The 18,893-nt window shown below is 44.2% G+C and overlaps 1 long non-coding RNA gene across 10 annotated transcripts; it reads right to left on the bottom strand.

The window, feature by feature from the left end:
- Positions 1-4,758: 4,758 nt before the first annotated feature.
- Positions 4,759-18,492, bottom strand: LOC144141205 (uncharacterized). Of its 10 annotated transcripts, none has more exons than XR_013316480.1 (5): positions 18,358-18,492; positions 18,196-18,260; positions 14,786-15,448; positions 12,679-12,798; positions 4,759-6,318 (listed from the first exon to the last, which is right to left on the bottom strand). It is a non-coding gene; the product is annotated as an uncharacterized LOC144141205 (long non-coding RNA). The 10 variants fall into 10 exon arrangements; XR_013316481.1 differs by having other exon boundaries at positions 14,786-14,946; XR_013316473.1 differs by having other exon boundaries at positions 14,786-14,910.
- Positions 18,493-18,893: the final 401 nt, after the last annotated feature.

The following is an 18,893-nucleotide window of genomic DNA, read 5'->3' as shown; positions in this document are numbered from 1 at the left end:
TCGGGTGACTAACAGGAACAGAGGCCTGAAGGAGGACGACGCCATCCGACTGGAGGCGTCGTCCGACCGGAGGTGGACTAGAGGACGACGCCTTCATAATCACAAGAATTGCATATTATGTTCCCTACCTCAGTCACCCAAACAAGACAAGGCAACCAAACAACCTATTTATTCGTGAACCATACGGTTGCAAGCCATGGGCTTACATAACACGTTTGACGAGTTGACAGAAGCTCATCTCTCCAGTCAGCACGTCCGACTAAGCCAAACGGCCCATGGACGTGTAATACTCACCAAAATAGGATGGCGCATAAAGCCAATACCAATGACAACGCCCATGACCGAGGAATGGAAAGAGGTCATACACACAACGCCCCTTCCCCGTAACATGACTCCGGGGAAGGACGATTGCAGGGGAAAAGCAAGAGCACTAACCACTTCCAAGCAACTAGACGGACGCCCATGAGTCCGTAGCGAGGCGCCCCTCTGTCGGTGCGGGGAAGCACAGTTCCGCTCAGTGGCAACCGGAAGCAGTAAGCCTACGGTCAACACGCTCACATCCTCGCGGTATGCCACAATGCAACCCTAGCTTCCACGGGCGTACACGGGTGGCGCTGCATGTACCGACGGACTCGGGCTAGCAGTGTCGCGTTTCAATCCGTGAGCACTGTACGCCCAGGTTAGTTATTACACGTCGTGCAACTTTCGTAGTGGTGATGTGTGCTTGATAGCAGTGTCGCGGCCCCCTGATTATTTGAAACGTGTTCGTGGTGCGGTGCTGTGTAGTTGGAGCATGTTGTTGCTTCGGGGTGATATTGAGAAAAACCCGGGGCCAATGACTAAAGCCCAAGACAAAAAACTGAACTCGGTGTTTGATGCAGTTACATGCCTTGAATCAAACAGCACACACAACTTTTGGATTCTTTCAGCAAAGTTTTCACCATGCAGATTACCGTGCAAAATGACGTCGAAACACTCAAGAAGCGGGTCCTTGCGCTTGATTCACAGGCTGCCGTGGGAGCTTATGCACAGGTTCCCGAGTTCCATGAAAAAACATTTTCGGCCATGCAAGACAAAATTGACGACTTAGAAAATCGCTCCCGCCGTGCCAACGTTCTGTTCTTTGGTATTGCTGATACTGAAGAAGCGGAAACGTGGCAACAATCTGAAAAGCTTCTGCGTGAATTTTGCTCCGATATGCTCGAAGTAACGGTGAACACCATTGCGAGAGCCCACAGACTAGGCGCATTTTTGGCCGACAAGAAACGCCCAATTATTACAAAGTTTTTAATGAGAGAGAGGTGGAATCTGTTTTAATCATGGGCATTAAATTAAAAAAACACTACTTTTAGTATCTCCCGCGATTACTCCGCCCCTGTGCCTGACAAACGCCGAAAACTCCTACAGTTTGCTAAAAGCGTTAAGAAAGAGGGCGATCGCACCACGCTCTTTTTCACTAAGCTCTTTATCAATAAAGATTTGTATGTGTGGGACTCCGATAAAAACTGCGCAGTTGTTCTTGACACCAACGCACGGGGCGCAGAAAATGCAACTACTATAAATCGCCAGAGTGAGTGACGCCCAAATACATACTTTCCCGCCATAAAATTACCGCCTTCTTTAACAAACGAGCAAGTTTCCTCAAGTACCCGCCGCGGTGGCTCAGTGGCTAAGGCGTTGCGCTGCTGAGCACGAGGTCGCGGGTTCGATTCCCGGCCGCGGCGGCCGCTTTTCTGATGGAGGCGAAAAGCAAAAACGCCCGTGTGTACGAGATTTCGGCGCACGTTAAAGATCCCCAGGTGGTCAAAATTAATACGGAGCCCTCCACTACGGCGCGCCTCATCGCCTGCGTTGCGTCGGCGCGTTAAACCCTACGATCAATCAATCAAGTTTCCTCAAGTAATGTTGGCTTTTTGTACACTAATGTATGAAGTGTTCTACCTTAAACTGTCCCCCTATCTTCACTGATAGATTCATGTTCAGCTTCTATACTTGCCCTTACCGAAACCTGGTTGAATGATACCGCTCCCGACAACTGTATCTTGGTCAGCGGTGCAGAATAGATCTTTTTTCTCAATGACAGGCCTAATCGAAAGGAAGGCGGTGTTCTTATTGCTATAAAAAACGATATAGTAGCTGTTCCCGTTGCTCTAATTCCTTCCTTGAATACGTGTTAGTTTCCTTCAAGTGTGCCCCGAGATCTTTTATTGTCGATGTATTTTATCGCCCTCCTGATATGACCTGTACCTTTGCGAGTGAATTTCGCAGAGTTCTAGATGATGCTAAAATCCGATTTCCCAACTCGGTGCTGATTATTTTCGGCAACTTTAACTTTCCTTTAATAGACTGGTCAACCCTCTCAGTTGTATGCAATGATGCTGAAGCGAACGAATTTCTCAATGATTGTCTCAACCATTCGCTAACACAAATTATAGACCAATCAACGCGGTGCTCGGCAACCTCGGCAAATATTCTCGACTTGATCGTTACAAACGATCCTGACCTTTGCTCTGATATTGCCCACTTACATGGTCTTTCTAATCACGTCATTATTACCGGCAACCTCACACGCGCGTTTAACACACGACAAGCCGCCAACAAAACAATCAGATGCTACAACAGAACCAACTCCGCTAGCATGAATTCCGAATTATTAAGTTTCTCAGAGCATTTTATTGATAGGCACGTATAATGTACGATTAAAGAAAAATGGCTTCTGTTCAAAAGCTTTCTGAAACAACTAATAGAAAAGCTTATACCTATCATTACAATAAAAAATCAGCGTACCGCTCCCTGGTTCACGCAGCAGATACGGCGTTTAAAGAACAAAAAAGCGACTCTACAGACGAGCTGATGAAAACGTTACTTCGATTTCTTGGCTAGCTTACAAAGCCTGCGATAAAGAATACCAGACATTATTTAGAACCACACGCCGTCATTTATTTTGCAATAACCTAACATCCATGCTTACAAATAACCTTCGAAGATTCTGGCGCCTATAAATCCAAAACAGTATCCTGATATCACTCTTTCCGATAGCAACAACACTTCACTTCTTGGACCACAATGCGCAGAACTTCTAAATGAGACGTTCACGTCTGTCTTTACCTGCGAGGATGTTACCAGGGTACCTATGAGCGATAGCATATTAGACGTTGACAAGCCAGAAATTGTTGTAACTGAGGCGAGCATATTTTTCATTTTAAGTAAGCTTAAACTTTCTTCTGCATCTGATTACCGTAAAAACGCGCGTATAATATGGACCCGCGTATAATACGATGTGTGATTCGGGGACAGTAAAATCAGAAAAAAAGTTTTCATCCGCATATAATGCGAGGTAAAGAGCACAGAAAACATTTATTTGCACTGCAGTTACCGTTTAGTCATTGTCAGTTCTCGCTGGCACTGTCTCCCGACGTCCGTTCAGTCATCGTCAGGTTCTCTGCCGCTGCCTCCTGAAGTCGCCTTGTCGGAAATGTCTTCCCACAGAAAGTGGTCTCCACCATCAAGGGCGTTCGAGATGCCCATTTCCTAAAAAAGCGACTGACGAGCTCCTCTGGGATGGTGGCCCACGGATCCGCAATCAAGCCAGAAAGCACCGCTGGAGAAGCCGGCCTCAGCCATCCTGTAGCTGTCACTTACGGGTCTCCTGACCTCATCCACTCTTGGTAGCAGGACCTGATGCAGTCTTTGAAATGCTTGTTGGTGCAAACGTCTAGCGGTTGCAGCTGGGCTGTCATTCCTCGTGGAATGGCAATGAGTTCGGTGCGGGGTTCGCGCAACAACTTCTTCACGGAATCGGCCAGGTGGCAGCGAAAGGTGTCCCACACGAGCACTGACAGGAACCCCCAACAGTGCTCCATGCCGCCGACACCACACAGACTTTATCCAGTCAAGCACCACTTGCTTTCTCCACCCGCGAATGCTGCCTTCGGTGACGACGAACTGCCGTCCTGCGGCGCAATTCCTGATGGCCTCGGCACATCAAATTATTATTATTATAATTCTTTATTCCGAAGGGAATCCATTCTCCAAGCTGGTTAGACACGTGACTGGGCCCGATGGAAATACCCTGGGTGAGGATAAATCAATCCTGTCACACTCTAAGAAAAATGGTAGTCAGTAGTGACTCATTTTACAGAGTCATTGGCTTGCTACAGAATTGACTACCTTTGGACTCTTATGGGGAGGGTCACCAGACTCTCTTTCAAACAGAGTCCTGGGACTCTTAGGGAGGGAGTCGTGACGAAGAGTCAAGAGTGAGTCTACAGGACTCCTGAAGATTAGTCACGGCGACTCCGATAAAGCAAACAAAAAGAGTCCGCTTGACTACGTTATGACCCAGTAATAAGAGTCGTCCTGACTGTTCGGAAAAGAGTCTTGTGACTCTGTTAGACCGAGTCAGAAAAGGGTATGCAGGACTCTGTAAAAGAAGTCACCTTGACTCCTAATTTTCAAACGAAGAGAGTCGTCATGACTACTTTGCGACCAGTAAAAGTAGTCACACAGACTCTCCGTTTGGCTAGAAAGAGCCCGCTTGACTACTTTGGCTACTACATGACCCCAGCCAAGTTGCCCTGACCTGCTGAAAGGGAGTCCCGTGACCACAGAGATATAGCATGCAGGACTCTGCAGCACAGTCACCGAGACTCAAAATCTGCAAAGAAAAAGTCCAGTCGACTATTTTGCAAATCGACCAAACAGGATCTCTTGAGAGTCGAAAGGGTATGCATACATGCAAGAAACATCAATGCAAAGTACCAAAAGAACTATTTTAATGAAATAAAGCCTACAACCTTTTAAATAATGCATTGGCTCAATGACTAGAAAAAATGTTACAAGAAATAAAAATCACGGGTTTTTGTCTTAGACTACATATACACACTAGAAGAAACTGAGAAATACAAGATTCAAAATTATCACCTTAGACAACATTTGTCTCAAATAACAAAAACTTGTAACATTCAACGGGACAGGCAACACTTGAGCTCACATATACAAAACACAACCCTACAATAGTGATCAGCTGATAAGTGAATATGAAAACACAAATTTTCCTAAAACCCCATTACAACAAATATTCGAAAATGTCACTTTAGACAACTGAAGTGAAAAAAATTGTAAAACAATACAACTCACAAGTCGAAAACACGGCAATAAAATACAGAAAACAGAGTTCGGGAGTGTTATTCCTTTATAAAATAGTAATCTTGAACACATTCATATTTAATGCTTACAGCTTGGTTCGGCTTAATGAAACGACCACTTTGACCACTCATACCCAATGCAAATGAACATTAAAAAGAAAAACGGTGTTAATTCCTAATTGATGATTGTTATAGTTTTCTGAGAATATTTTGTTCACTTTAGAACACAGAAATTTACTCAGAGGCTATATGTTGCAACGCTCACCACTTGATTTGCTGGCACTGGACAATGTATTTATTTGCTAAATAAAAGCACAGAAAAACGCGGGACAAAGAGAAGAACCACACAGAACGAGCACTTACAAACAACCGAGTATAATGAAACCAAAAACAACAAATCCCGACACAGCGCACCCTTGTGCCGCATCATACACACAAAACTGACGTAATTCAACAGCAATCGGGAAGAAATCAGCAATCACACGCGCCGCAACAAATTGCCCGATGATCCGCGCGAATGTTAACAGATCGATAACATCAACACCGAACATTGCGAATCCAAGAAATTTATTGCCTTTTCACTGGACGCTGTCTTCAAGATAGGCGAATTCCTTATTAAGAAGGGCGACGGATGGGGCGCTTACACAAGTTACATTCTTATAGCACAAAAAGATAGATAAAGTAAGCCACTGCTACCTCGGGTGTACGTTGCTGAGGGTGCCCAAACAGGACTTCTGTTTTTTCCAGCAGAGGCACACACACATGCTTCCTGCAATGGTCAGATAGATGGGAACATGGGGTCCTCTTCAAGGAAGACGAGTGTTCTCGAAGACGGATGTTCAGGCACCTGCCCGTCTGGACTACGTAGGATCCACGGCAATCAAACGGGATTCGGTAACCAACGCCTTTCGCGCATTTTACGAATTGTTTTTCATACCTGACCCCGCACCTGTCTGCCCGAGTTTCTTTCGTTTGGTTGACTTTTCTTGCAATAGCCCCACACAAACAGGACAATTTGTTTGGTGCCGAGAACACTACCTTGACATCAAACCTCCCCGCGACCTTCTTTAATCGGTGAGCCACGCGGGCGCTTGATGTCTTTTACAACGCGTTGCAATTTATTTTCACACAAACTGCCATGTTCACCCTCTGCCGTGTTCCCTGGCATCACCTAAAGAAGAGAAAAGGAAACAAAAACCGCAAGAGCAATTAGCCACTTAACAAAAACTAAGAGCTAGATTCATTTGAACCTTTGTCTAATAAACAGCCCTATTAGAAAAGCCTATTTCTTAGAACACCTTTGAAATGTGCGCCCCGTCAGCTGAAAAAAATGTGGTTAATCCCTCTCATAGGGGTCGGTAAACTCCTCATAGGAATCGGTAAATCGGTAATCAGTAAAACATAAAAGTGATCGACACGATCAGTTGAAAGTCTGCATCGATATGAACTTGCACATCGTTATTTCTTTTTCTTCGGTATGGCACCGTCAGCCTTATCAACCTGGATTGCACACAGGATTGGACACTGGATTGCACCCAAATGAAACCACACGTGCTCGCAAACCATGCGAACGAAACTGAATGGGTTGCCAGCGAATCGTTTTGCCAGGTGTTTTGAGAGTCTCGCTTTTTCGTATAGCTTGTATCGCGCAGAAAGCAACAGGGTGTGTTCAGATAAGGACAGCCAAAGTGTTGCCATGTCCATTTTTTGTTTGAGATGAAACTTTAATACTGTGTAGAACATTGTATTTTCACCATGGAACTGGCATTAGTTTAGTGAGAAACACCATTTTTGATTTATTAAAAAAATATTTAGAGCGCGATCGGGCCGGGCTTTGATTGTAGGGGTTTAACGCGCCGACGCAACGCAGGCGATGAGGCGCGCCGTAGTGGAGGGCTCCGGATTAATTTTGACCACCTGGGGATCTTTAACGTGCGCCGAAATCTCGTACACACGGGCGTTTTTGCTTTTCGCCTCCATCAGAAAAGCGGCCGCCGCGGCCGGGAATCGAACCCGCGACCTTGTGCTCAGCAGCGCAACGCCATAGCCACTGAGCCACCGCGGCGGGTGCGATCGGGCCGGGCTACTTTCCACATTGCTTGGTGTGCCAACTTTGGGGACCCCTAACACGAATCGAAATTTTTTCCAAATTTTTCTCACTTTTTAAACAAATATTTGGAAACTTTTCTGCTGGATTCGGGAAAATTGAATTTTCGATATTTATATTTTTTGGAGAAAACTCAGTAGCGAGAGAATGTCGTTCAAAAGTGGCACTTCTATTCTAACAAAAAACTTTTTTTACGCATCGCCCTGAAGTTTAGTTTTTTAGACGTGTTTACGAGGGGCTGCTGAACACCTCATACCCTTCTCAATGCTTTACAAAGAAAATTTATCAAAATACCCCTCCATGAAATGCGACCAAAAATGAAAATTTGGAAAAAAAGTCCACGACGTCATTTAAAAAAAACGTTTCTCAATTTTCGCTATATTTAGACAAAATGGCACTCAATTCCTGAGTATTCTAGAAAGCTAAACATTTGTTGCATTATTTTTGTTGTAATTCGGAAAAATAAGGTCACAATCAACACATTTTATTAATGTCCAATCAACAGTTGGGTAGCAGTTCGCAGTGAAAAAAGACAAATAATTATGGCTGTTTTTTGCAGTTTAGAAAAATAAAGCGACTGATATAAAGAAAACTGATGATCATAGTATTCATATTTGCCCATTCTTGAACTTGTTAGTTGCGGTAGGCATTAAAATAATTGTGAGGTTTCTGAGCTTGTTTCTTCCATCAGAGTAAGGCGACCATTTTATTTCGTTATCGCATTGCCCTAGCTGTGTCATAAACCCATATGTTTCATATTTCTGACGCTGCTTAATCGCACGTTATTGGTAAGTTACCACATTTATAAGCAAGTAACCTCACTGCTGTCACTGAGAATATTTGACATGCGATCGTCATAGTCAAATGTGCATTTCCGTTCTACCTGGTACATGCGAAGCGCTAACTGCAAAACAACTTCCTCTTCCCAACTGTCCGTCTTTCAGCCTCCCGGGGATAATAAATAGATGTGCTTCTTGAAAATTTTGTTTTTAGCTGTTGGAAAGAAAAACTTTTATCCCACTACAAAATCTGCCAACCTTTACTTTGGACACTTCAAGGTTAAGGGGAAGGTGCAGCTTTCTATTTACAGAGATCTTCAAAGATCCGACAAACAGTGGTCAGAAGCTTTGATTGTGCTGTAGGAATTACTTCCCGACGAAGATAGAGGATACCATTGACCAGAGGCAAAAAAGTGTGTTCACGTGCGTTGCGATGTCGAGAAAGACTACAACTCTTTGAGGAAGCACAGCCTTGATTCGGCTCATGCATGCTTGGGGTTGGTCGAAATCAAGCGACTTCTTGAAGAGCATGCATCAATATGCGCTTTAATAATGTGTATAAATAACGGTGGAGACACCCTATTTAGGCATCAGTTCCTCGAGGTGCACAGAAGTGAATGTAGGGTCACTAGTTTGACAAAGTGGCTTTTCTCTGGAAGTGCGTACAACGGCGTGGAGAGCCTTGTGAAGCATCAAGCTGCTGTGCATATATTGCGTTGACCTTCAACCGAAGCCGCACAAAGTACGAAACAGTTCGTGGACAGCCTCCTGAAAAAGTGAATTTCGTCGTGCTATATCTTGACGATGCCAATATTGCCACATTTGAGAACAAAGAAGAGAAAAGCAAAAATTTTCCGCCGGTACTCGGCATCCCGTATCCTCCCGGAAATAGAAAACTCAAACGAAATAAAATGAAGGTACCCAACATCGAACTCGGACTTGGATAGGCAGCGACGGTTTTCACCTCTGCTTGTCGACACTTTGAAGGGTCTTCGAACTAGAACGCTGCACGTTCCCCTTAACATTGAAGTGTTCACAGTAAAGGATGGCAGATTTTGTAGTCGGATAAAAGTTTATCTTTCCAACAGCTAAAAACAAAATGTTCAAGAAGCACATCTATTTATTATCCCCCGGAGGCTAAAAGATGGACCGTTAGGAAGACGAAGTTGTTTTGCAGTTAGCGCTTCGCATGTACCAGGTAGAACGGAAATGCACATTTGACTATGACGATCGCATGTCAAATATTCTCAGTGACAGCACTGAGGTTACTTGCTTATAAATGGGGTAAATTACCAATAATGTGCGATTAAGCAGCGTCAGAAATGAAACATATGGGTTTGATGACACAGCTAGGGCAATGCGATAACGAAATAAAATGGTAGCCTTAGTCTGATGGAAGAAACAAGCTCAAAAACCTCACAATTATTTTAATGTCTACCGCAACTAACAAGCTGAACATAGGGTAAATATGAATACTACGATCAGTTTTCTTTATATCAGTCGCTTTCTTTTTCTAAACTGCAAAAAACAGCCATAATTATTTGTCTTTTTTCACTGCGAACTGCTACTCAACCGTTGATCAGACATTAAAAAATGTGTTGAATGTGACCTCATTTTTCTGAGTTAGAACAAAAATAATGCAACAAATGTTTAGCTTTCTAAATACTCAGGAATTGAGTGCCATTTTGTGTAAATATCGCGAAAATTGAGAAACATTATTTTTTTAAATGACGTCAGAAGGTGGACCTTTTTTCGAAATTTTCATTTTTGGTCGCATTTCACGAAGCGTTATTTTGATAAATGTTTTTTGTAGAGCATTGAGAAGGGTATGAGGTGTTCAGCAGCCCCTCATAAGCACGTCTAAAAAACTAGACTGCTTAGCCTTTAGGGCGATGTGTAAAAAAATTTTTTTTAGAAGTGTCACTTTTGAACGACATTGCTCTCGCTACTAAGTTTGAGAAATATTTTCTCAAAAAATATAAATATTGCAAATTCAATTTTCGCGAATCCAGAAGAAGTTTGCAAATATTTGTTTAATTAGAATAATTTTGAAAAAATTTCGCTTCGTGTTGGGGTCCCCAAAGTTGGCACACCAAGCAATGTGGAAACTGGCACGGCCGATTGCGTTCTAAATATTTTTTTATTAAATCAACGATGGTGCTTCTCACTAAACTAATGCCAGTTCCATGGTGAAAATACAATGTTCTACACAATATTAAAGTTTCATTTCAACAAAAAAATGGACATGGCACGCACCACTTGGGCTGTCCTTATCTGAACCCACGCAACATTAAAACGGGTTTCACGAAGAAATTTAATGGACAGGTCATGCAGCAAAGCCACCTTTTCACACTTCCAGCAAGGTTTAGCAGAAACAGTGAATGGGGTGGGAAGGTTCTTGGAGAGCATCAGGGAGAGCTTTGCAGACCACTAAAATTCCCTCGCGGACCCCAGGGGGTCCAGGACCTCTATTTGAGAACCACTACATCACAGAAAGGATTTTTAACAGAGTACCGCAACCTACGAACTGCACTCCGTTCTTGCAAACTTCTTAGATTCTATTGAGTCTGTATGCATAGACAGCGTAAAATGTAGTAAGAAGTTTTTAAATTGAAAAACATTACAATCGATTATTTGAATGCTGCAATTATTATTTGTGCAATACCCGATCGAGCCACAGCTAATGTTGTACAAAGCGATGTGGCAGTCGTTGCACAATTTCACACTCCAAAGCACATGCTCACCCCGATCATAATTTAAATAACGTTGCTATCTTTAGCCACCTTGCTTTTGGCATTCCATTTCACTTCATGTACAAGACTCGTGCAACTAGTCCAATAATCAGGTAAAAATTACCCAGCACACCTCGCAGGGGTGCAGTGTGCGCCGTAACCTAATGGACCTTTTTCCAGTACCGGTCCCCCAGCGGCCACCACGGTGAACCTGAACTGGCAGTAAGGCATGCCCCAAAAATGCTTGGCTTTCAAGGAACCTGAGCACGAAATATCGTGGCCCTGCAGTGCCTCCCACACCCACCCGTCACCCGCGCCTTTCACACTGATGTCACGGTAACAGGCGCACGCTCGCGTGACTAATCTGCAGTGGCCGAAGCACCCCCTTTTCTTCACTTCTGTTTTCATTTTTGTTGCTCCCTCACTGGTAGCCAAGTGCTCGCAGCGTGGTCAGCCTGAAACATTGTTTGCCCCTTTCCTTTAAAAGACTTTTTGTGCGCACGTATGAACCCACATCAAACTTCCCAACAAGAGCAAATGATGATATATCATCATACCCAATACTTACACTACGAGCTTGTTTTTCTAAAAAAACTTATTTGATTTTTGGACTTGCTGTAACCAGTTGCTGGCAGCCTGCCTGGCAGCAGAGCCAGAATGAAAAGGTTGTTGTGCGTCTTAAGGTCTGTTAAACAAATACCGGTATTCGGTCTAGCTAGAAGACACGTTAAATACAGCCTCATGGTCATGGTGTGCCGGTGCTGAAAGTGAGGTTCTACGATTCTATTTGGCCCGACGTCCTCTTCAGCGGTGCTTTGCCTTCATGCTCTGTAAATTGTGTGTTACCTGTATTTGGTTGTAAAATCAAAGGCCCCTTAACTTGCAATGTCAACAAGGGCCACAAAATTGTGTTACACTCGTTTTTTATGCCCACCATGTGCACAAGAAAGCTTGTAATCTTAGTAAGGCTACATTAATGAGGCTAGACAGCTCAATGCGAAGAGAATAGAAAAGCATTGAAATAAGCAGGTAAGGCTGCCGACCCTGGTGTACAGCTCCTGAGGTGGTTGAATGTTCCCAATGTGCGTAAAGCGGACTGTGCACAGTCAGAGTTAGCACCTAACGCAGCATTTCTTGCGTGGTATAACCTTTAAGCATCACGGGCATAACTAGGATGCGAAATGTAGTTCGACGCATTAATGAGAACTGCTAAAATTTTAGTCATACTGGCAAGATAATATGTTTAGGTAATATGCTTCCCAGTTTTGATAAATTCACTGCTTGAGCCTGTTGGTTAATTGCTGCAAAATGCTATAACACCGAACAGAAAAAATAAACAAGATGACTGGCTAGCTAAACAAGAGGGGTGATTTGCCTTTTGTAACCACTATGTCAAGCCCTATTTCCCAATGAAAAATTTTGTTTATGGTTATTCGAAGTTGATATATCTTGGGTATAAATGGCTTGGCCCGATGCTTACCAAAATAGAGGCGCAACTCACTATTTCTCCAACATTGAATTGCTTTTTTTTAAGTCTGCAGCTTCTGAAATGCTGAGCTTTGTGAACAACAGTGCAGACAGTGCCTTTTCAAAGTCTGAAAGTGCTGATGGCATCACGTCTTTATACACACGTCTAACAGATACACATGCTTATCCTGTCCTCCTAAAATTGTCTTATAGTGCCATAAAAGAATATGGCTTAATATGAGAAACTGACGTATGTCAAAAGACAAAAAAAAAAAAGACCCAGAAGGCTTGTCTTCTTCTGTAAGCGCTTGTTCAAACCTTCAAGTGTTATACACTGAAAATTCATTTAAATTGCAATATTTAGCCTGACAAATAGCTTATAAGCTTTGAAAAAGTGCGAATTTAAGAATGGCTGCCAAAAGAAGCGTCATATAAAAGTAAAATACCTGCCGTCAGCTTGATTCACTGGTCCGCAGCCTTTGCACCAACTCCGAGTGCACGCTAGTGCGCATCCTTTCGCTGCCTGTTTACTTGCTGCCCGTGGCGGGTTGACCTTGAACAGCTGCCTGGAAAAGAGGGCAGGCACGATTGATTTTCTTCATGCTGCTTACATTCATGCTGTACTGTATTCTATACGGTGTATGCACTGGCCACTTAGCCACAAAGTGGAGCCAATATTATTTGTGTGGTTTGAGAGCTGCGCGAGCAGTGCAGTCGTTTTGCGCTAGCTCAGTATCATCCCCGAACGTCCGTTTCCTTATTTCTTGCCTTGCTCCAAAAGACCATGGCTGGAGTTACAAAAATTTTTCTACCAAAGCTTGTGACAATATTGTATGTCGTACGGGCATGTGCAATGAGCCATTCATATTACCATTTCCCCAAGGCCTGTGGCGTGCTTCTTATGGAGTGTGAGACGTTAAGGAGCTCTAGCGACAGTATTCTGATGCGTTGAACGCGCGAACATCCTCAAACTGGGTTTCCAATGATGTTAAGCGATTATGCAAATGGTCTGGGTTTAAGTGCTTGTGAGGTGTGTATGCATTATAAAGTGCGGCAGGGACAATTCACTGACTTGAGGTGACGAAGATTATGCCGATTGTTTCCAAGTGTTTTTTTTTTATGCACATGATGCACATGAACAGAACAAGCTCCCAGAACAGGCTTGGTCATTAGGAAACAGTCGAAAGGAAATGGTTGGAAGCCCACATTTACCAGTGGCCTTGTATAGCACATTCACTTCAAAACACTCAAATAACCCAGGGTGATGCTGAATGCCCGAATGGGTGCACATAATCCATAAAGTACACTGCATGAACTAAATAGTGAAAGTTTCACGCACTAATTAAGGTTTCAAGCATGTGGCGCGGCGCGAGATAACCCTGTCAACGTTGCATCGTCCTCACCTGCAATTAAATGTGCACAGAAGACTTGGTATTGATTCACCCCATCATCAATGCCTTCTTTGTGAATTCGTTGCATGCGGCCATACCGTCTTCAAACGGTACCCTATTCTTTGCTTTGAAACAGTCGAAAACCTGGCGTTTGTTTTCATCATGCTGCCTGTTTTAGGCCCGCGGTTCTAGAAGCATGAACATGCAGTCTGGCATCCCGAAGCAAAAGAAAAAGCCAGCTACTCGTTACGACAAGGCATTTGTAAACCGACGAATGAACCAGAAAAAAAAAAAGCGCCACACACACAGTTGTTTTTGCGAACACCAAGCCTTATACCATGTTTTGCGTCAGAGAATGCGCTGTCTGTGTGGCAGCATTTCACTGTAAAAATAAAGTCAGCCTCCTTGCGAGTGTAGCCCCGCCGTGCGTTTTAGGGGCCAGTGCATACACCCTATACGCTACTGGATCCTCTTCTTTTTTTTGTTAAATCTGAGTTCTTATGCCTTGAGCCAAGCCTGTGATATGTGCCACACGGATCCCATTTTAGGTCCCATTTTAAATGGGATAATATGAACACTGCACGTCTGAAGGCGAGATAACCATCGGTCATTAAATGTAACACAGTGGGATCCCTAGAGCAGGGAAGCGTGGCAGGGGCAGCAGAAAATTAGATGGGCAGATGAGATCAAGAAGTATGCGGGGATAAATTGGTCGCAGTTAGCACAGGACCGGGTTTTTGGAGATCTATGGTGGAGGCCTTTGCCCTGCAGAGGGCGTACATAGGCTGATGATGATGATAAATATGAATAACTTATTTAAATATACCCACGGCACTCGAGAACCCCATAATATTTTGCTCAGGAGGACAACAGGTTTCTTATTAAACAACCCAGGTTATTCTATGTTCTTTGTTTATCTGGTTCATAGTTTTCATACAAAACCTATCGGAACTACTAAAATTCCTGCGCTCTACTGCTGATTGAGTATCGTGGCCGACACAATACCTAAGAAAAAATAATTGTTAAAAATTTAAGAAATCGTATCTGCCCTACATGTCCAAGCTTTACCAAGAAAATTCCGGGCATGATAACAAATGAACTCAGCACCTAAGTATACGGCTAACAAGAAAACAATGCTGGGCCTGCTGAAAAAGTAACTAACCTCTGGAGAAATTCAACTGTGGTAGCTGCTGGCTCAGCCTACTCCAGGTCGAGTCCACAGCACACGAGTAGCAGCAGGCAAGTTCCCTCCCTAAGGATCGTCAGCTCCGTGTATGGTGCCTCTTGCTAGCAGAAAACAGCGGCACCACTATTAGATGCTGCCTGCAAGCAATTGAAAACACTTGTGATAAACCTTGCCTTCCAGTGTTTCAGTAGAGGTATTTAAAAATAAATCCCGGGCTCAACACTCGACAACTTGCTACAAGGTGGGCAACACTCCAGATTAAAAGCCAACTGCACTCAAAAATGTGACCTCTTGAAAACCTAATTTCTATTTAGTCTGCCTAAAAAGACAGCAAGATATAAAATATGACAGCTGACATACGCGTAGGCATGGCACAAATGACCATCAAAAATCAGCGACTCTGAAACCGAAATTGAGAAGCGTGCAGACATTACAACCAGGCTGAAGTGACGTCGCAGACAGCAAGCCAGAGCAAACATGCGCACAACAGCTTCACGTCTGCATCAGGTCCAGGAAAAGCCCACCCAGCAGAGCTTGAATGGTTCCCCTGGCTGGCTGGAGGACCAATCGCCTGGTTGGCTGCAATGTCACTTCTGCTTCATCGCTGTTTGCACGATCCGCTGGCAGGTCTCACGTTGTCTGCGATGAAGTTTATTTTCTATTTTTTAAACATTTCCACCTGATTATCAAGGAATTTCACAGGGCTACGAGTAATGTCGCAATTGGTTCGGTGATACGCACTGTACGTCCAAAATAAATTTTGCCGATGCGAAATTTGAATACAGTTGGCCTTCGATTGGCCCGCCTGGAGTTTTTTTAACATGCACATAGCATGTACACAATCCTTTTATTACTTCACCATCAGAAACACGTGTTACAGCCAAATATCAAACCTGTGACCTTGTGCAAAGCAGCAGCAGATGCCTTTGTCTCTGAGCTACTGGGAGGTCAACAAACTATTCTGAGTGGCTTGAAGGAAACATGCACGCAATTCACTATTTAAGCAAGTCCCCAAAACAAATCTTAGAAATGTAAAAAAAAAAATGGGCCCATCTCCCCGCGAGGGGACTCGAGTAAATGCGTCGCATAGGGGGTGAGTGTATTGCGTTAACGTTTGTGTTTGGGGGATTGGTGGTATCACGTGTACACCACGCAGCTATCACGCCGCTGAGTCGCCAAATCACGCCTCTGACGACGTAGCTTGAATGAGTCAAGGATATAAGGCGTGTTCGTAGCCTTTGATTCTGTGTCGACTTTGTGGCGCAGTGGGAAGAGCACCATGTACCTCGCGTTCCGCCCACAGGTAGTGAATGCGTTGTATCAGCAGCTTCTTAACGTAGTGTGAATGAGTCAAGGATATAAGGCGCGTTCGTAGCCTTTGATTCTGTGTGTTTTGTGGCGCAATGGGAAGAGCACCATGTACCTTGCGTTCCGCCCACTGGGTCCTGGGATCGAAACCAGGCGCCCGTAACTATTATTTTTTTTTATAGTGTAGGGGGAGGCTGGCTGCGGACAACGCCGAGGGACGACAGGTGACAGTGCGAGTTAAAGAAATGCTCTGCATTTTAAAAAGTATGGGGTTTAACGTATCAAAGCTACACCTGTGCTATGTGGTGTGCTTTTGTGCAGGGCTTCAAATTAATTTTGAACACCCAGAGACATTTCACACGGTTCTTTTTTAACAGTCATTGTTCACACAGTTCCTTTGAAAATTAGATCTGATAATCTACCGTCACGGACAGCCTAAGCTGAAACGGCAGTACGGGAGCCAAGAGATGCAAAGTTGGCAGGAGGTAAGAGAACAAAGTAAACCCCACCTTGTGCCACCAACATACACCTATGGGTTGCGGTTTATTTTGTTCTTGTTCTCAGTACTTTTCCTGCGCAAATATTAAATAAAATACCTCTGGACAGCCATTACAGCATTTGTTGCTGGCTCTGCAGCTGTAGTCAAAGTGCGAAATTCGCTGTCATAAGGTCATCTTTGCACTGGCTAACAATAGGCTCTCATCATGAATCAACGCAAATGGGCAGGGGCCCTGTAATTGCTCTGGGGCAGTTACTGGTTCCATTTAAAAATTGTTGTTTAGGTCGTCAAAGTGCACTGATGTATCCTTTGCTTCTTTGTGGCACCTAGACTCGTGGGTCATAAATGAGCCAGCTGACTTCAGCACGCTGGCACAGCCTATGAAAGAATGCACAACAGACTATCCTGTTCTTGAAGTGGTCCACAATGTGTGGGATGGGCTTCATACGTCTTGATTCGTGGCTCCCACATGACGGCAGAGAATACAAAAATGCAACATTGTTTGTTCGTCCATCCTGATTTTTTTTTTGTGTCTGAAAATATGGCTTTTGAAGGCTTTGTATTTCCTGAAAACCACACCGCGCAAGCTAGTGGGACAAGGCATAACCCTAAGTACACTGCTGTGAAATGCAAAATGTTCAAAGCAAGCGAGACACGCAGGAAAGGTTACTCTACACCAGCTGCAGCTTTTAATCCTGCATTGCTATCTGCATTGCTATCAGCCTCTATATGTTCTGTTGTTCTGTATATGTTCAGTACGTGAGCACTTTTCGACACCTGGGAGACATTTAGCTGCATAGTTACATTTTTGGCGCACCTGTACCTTGGTTAACACAGAAATGTGTTGCGCTGGTTCCGATAGTGAGCTACGCCTTCGACGATTGAAAGAGATTCGTAAAATCAGAACCGGCAGCTTGACTGCCGCAAAAGATGTGCGAGTAAAACTTATTAGGCTTATTAGATGTTAGATGTGCGAGTTATTAGATGTGCGAGTAAAACTTATATCGTTACCGTGTTTACGTTACCGTTTACCGTGTTTGTGGGAGTCGATTGCGCAGCGCGAGAGTTACCGCGAACGGTAAATTACCGGCACAGGCTTCCCCGTCGCCACAGCTTCCGGTAACACGCTAACGCAAACACGGTAACGATATGCTAAAACTGAAGAAGCAACAGCAAATACTCGCCGCATGGTAAGCGTGCTTCTCAAAGGACTTTACACTGTAATGAGAACTGAACATGAATTTGGGGCTCGAACAATTTTACTCGACTGCGGAAATACACCAGAAAACTATACGACAGTTATGGCCAGCGTAGGTTTGAAATTGACGCCAATTACAACCTACGGCTGTTTAGAACCGCCAATCAATATGATATGCTCTCCCGTGCCAGATGAACTAAGCCCCATAAGCGTGTTTTAAAGTACAGCTTGTCAAGTCATTTCATATTTCATTCGCCCAGCTAAGCCACGACGCCGATAACTCGTGTGAGCGTGCGAAGCTCGTAAATGTCGCGCTTGCACCACGACCAGCCTCGAGGGGAAAGTCTTAACACTTCAAGGAAAGAAAAAAAGCGCGCTCACCTTCTCTAAAAGCACGACGGGTGTCTCGCGGCGAAGTGTCAGTCTCCGCGCGTCAAAACACGGCTCTGAATTAGGGGAGAACAAAGCCAGGTTCAACCAAGGCGTTGGTTCAATGCGCCCCGCGACGCAGTACTTCAAAGCAAGCAATGAAATGACGCTTACCTGCTGTCACGCTATCTGTCGACCGAGCGATAACTGCGAACGTGCGAAAGATATCAAGAAAACACCGCAAACACAGCGTGAACAAAGACTTATCGCGCTCAAACCCCATGCCACAACCACAACCGCCACAGGAAAAACAACACATACCACGCACGATGGACGAATGCGGTGCCGTGCGCACGACGAGTCCTTGAGAGCAACCAGTGATGAAGTGCGGTAACTAGCGCCACCGCGATTGCAGGTCTCGCTTGAATTTTGTTTCTGCGGCGCGTTGTAGACAAAAGATACTGCCGCGAACCATGCAGTGGATATGTTTATTTATGTTTTGTTTTTAACGATCGGCTGTACCCGTTTGTGTTATCTGCATCCCAAGATAAGCGCGTGTTCCACTCTTTCTTATGCCGCGCGGGTTATCCTATTTGATCAGAGAAATTCATTGCCGCACCTTCCTTTTTAAAACATCTTTTTTTCCACGCACAATTGGCGATTGGAATAAGCTTCCCGAATCGTTTGCGCATCTGGCGTTAGATTTGACA

This window comes from Haemaphysalis longicornis, unplaced genomic scaffold (genome assembly GCF_048455015.1).
Source record: "Haemaphysalis longicornis isolate Haplotype H1 unplaced genomic scaffold, Haemaphysalis longicornis Haplotype H1 scaffold_6, whole genome shotgun sequence".
NCBI lineage: Eukaryota > Metazoa > Arthropoda > Arachnida > Ixodida > Ixodidae > Haemaphysalis > Haemaphysalis longicornis.
This window is presented reverse-complemented; position numbering and strand designations above follow the sequence as displayed.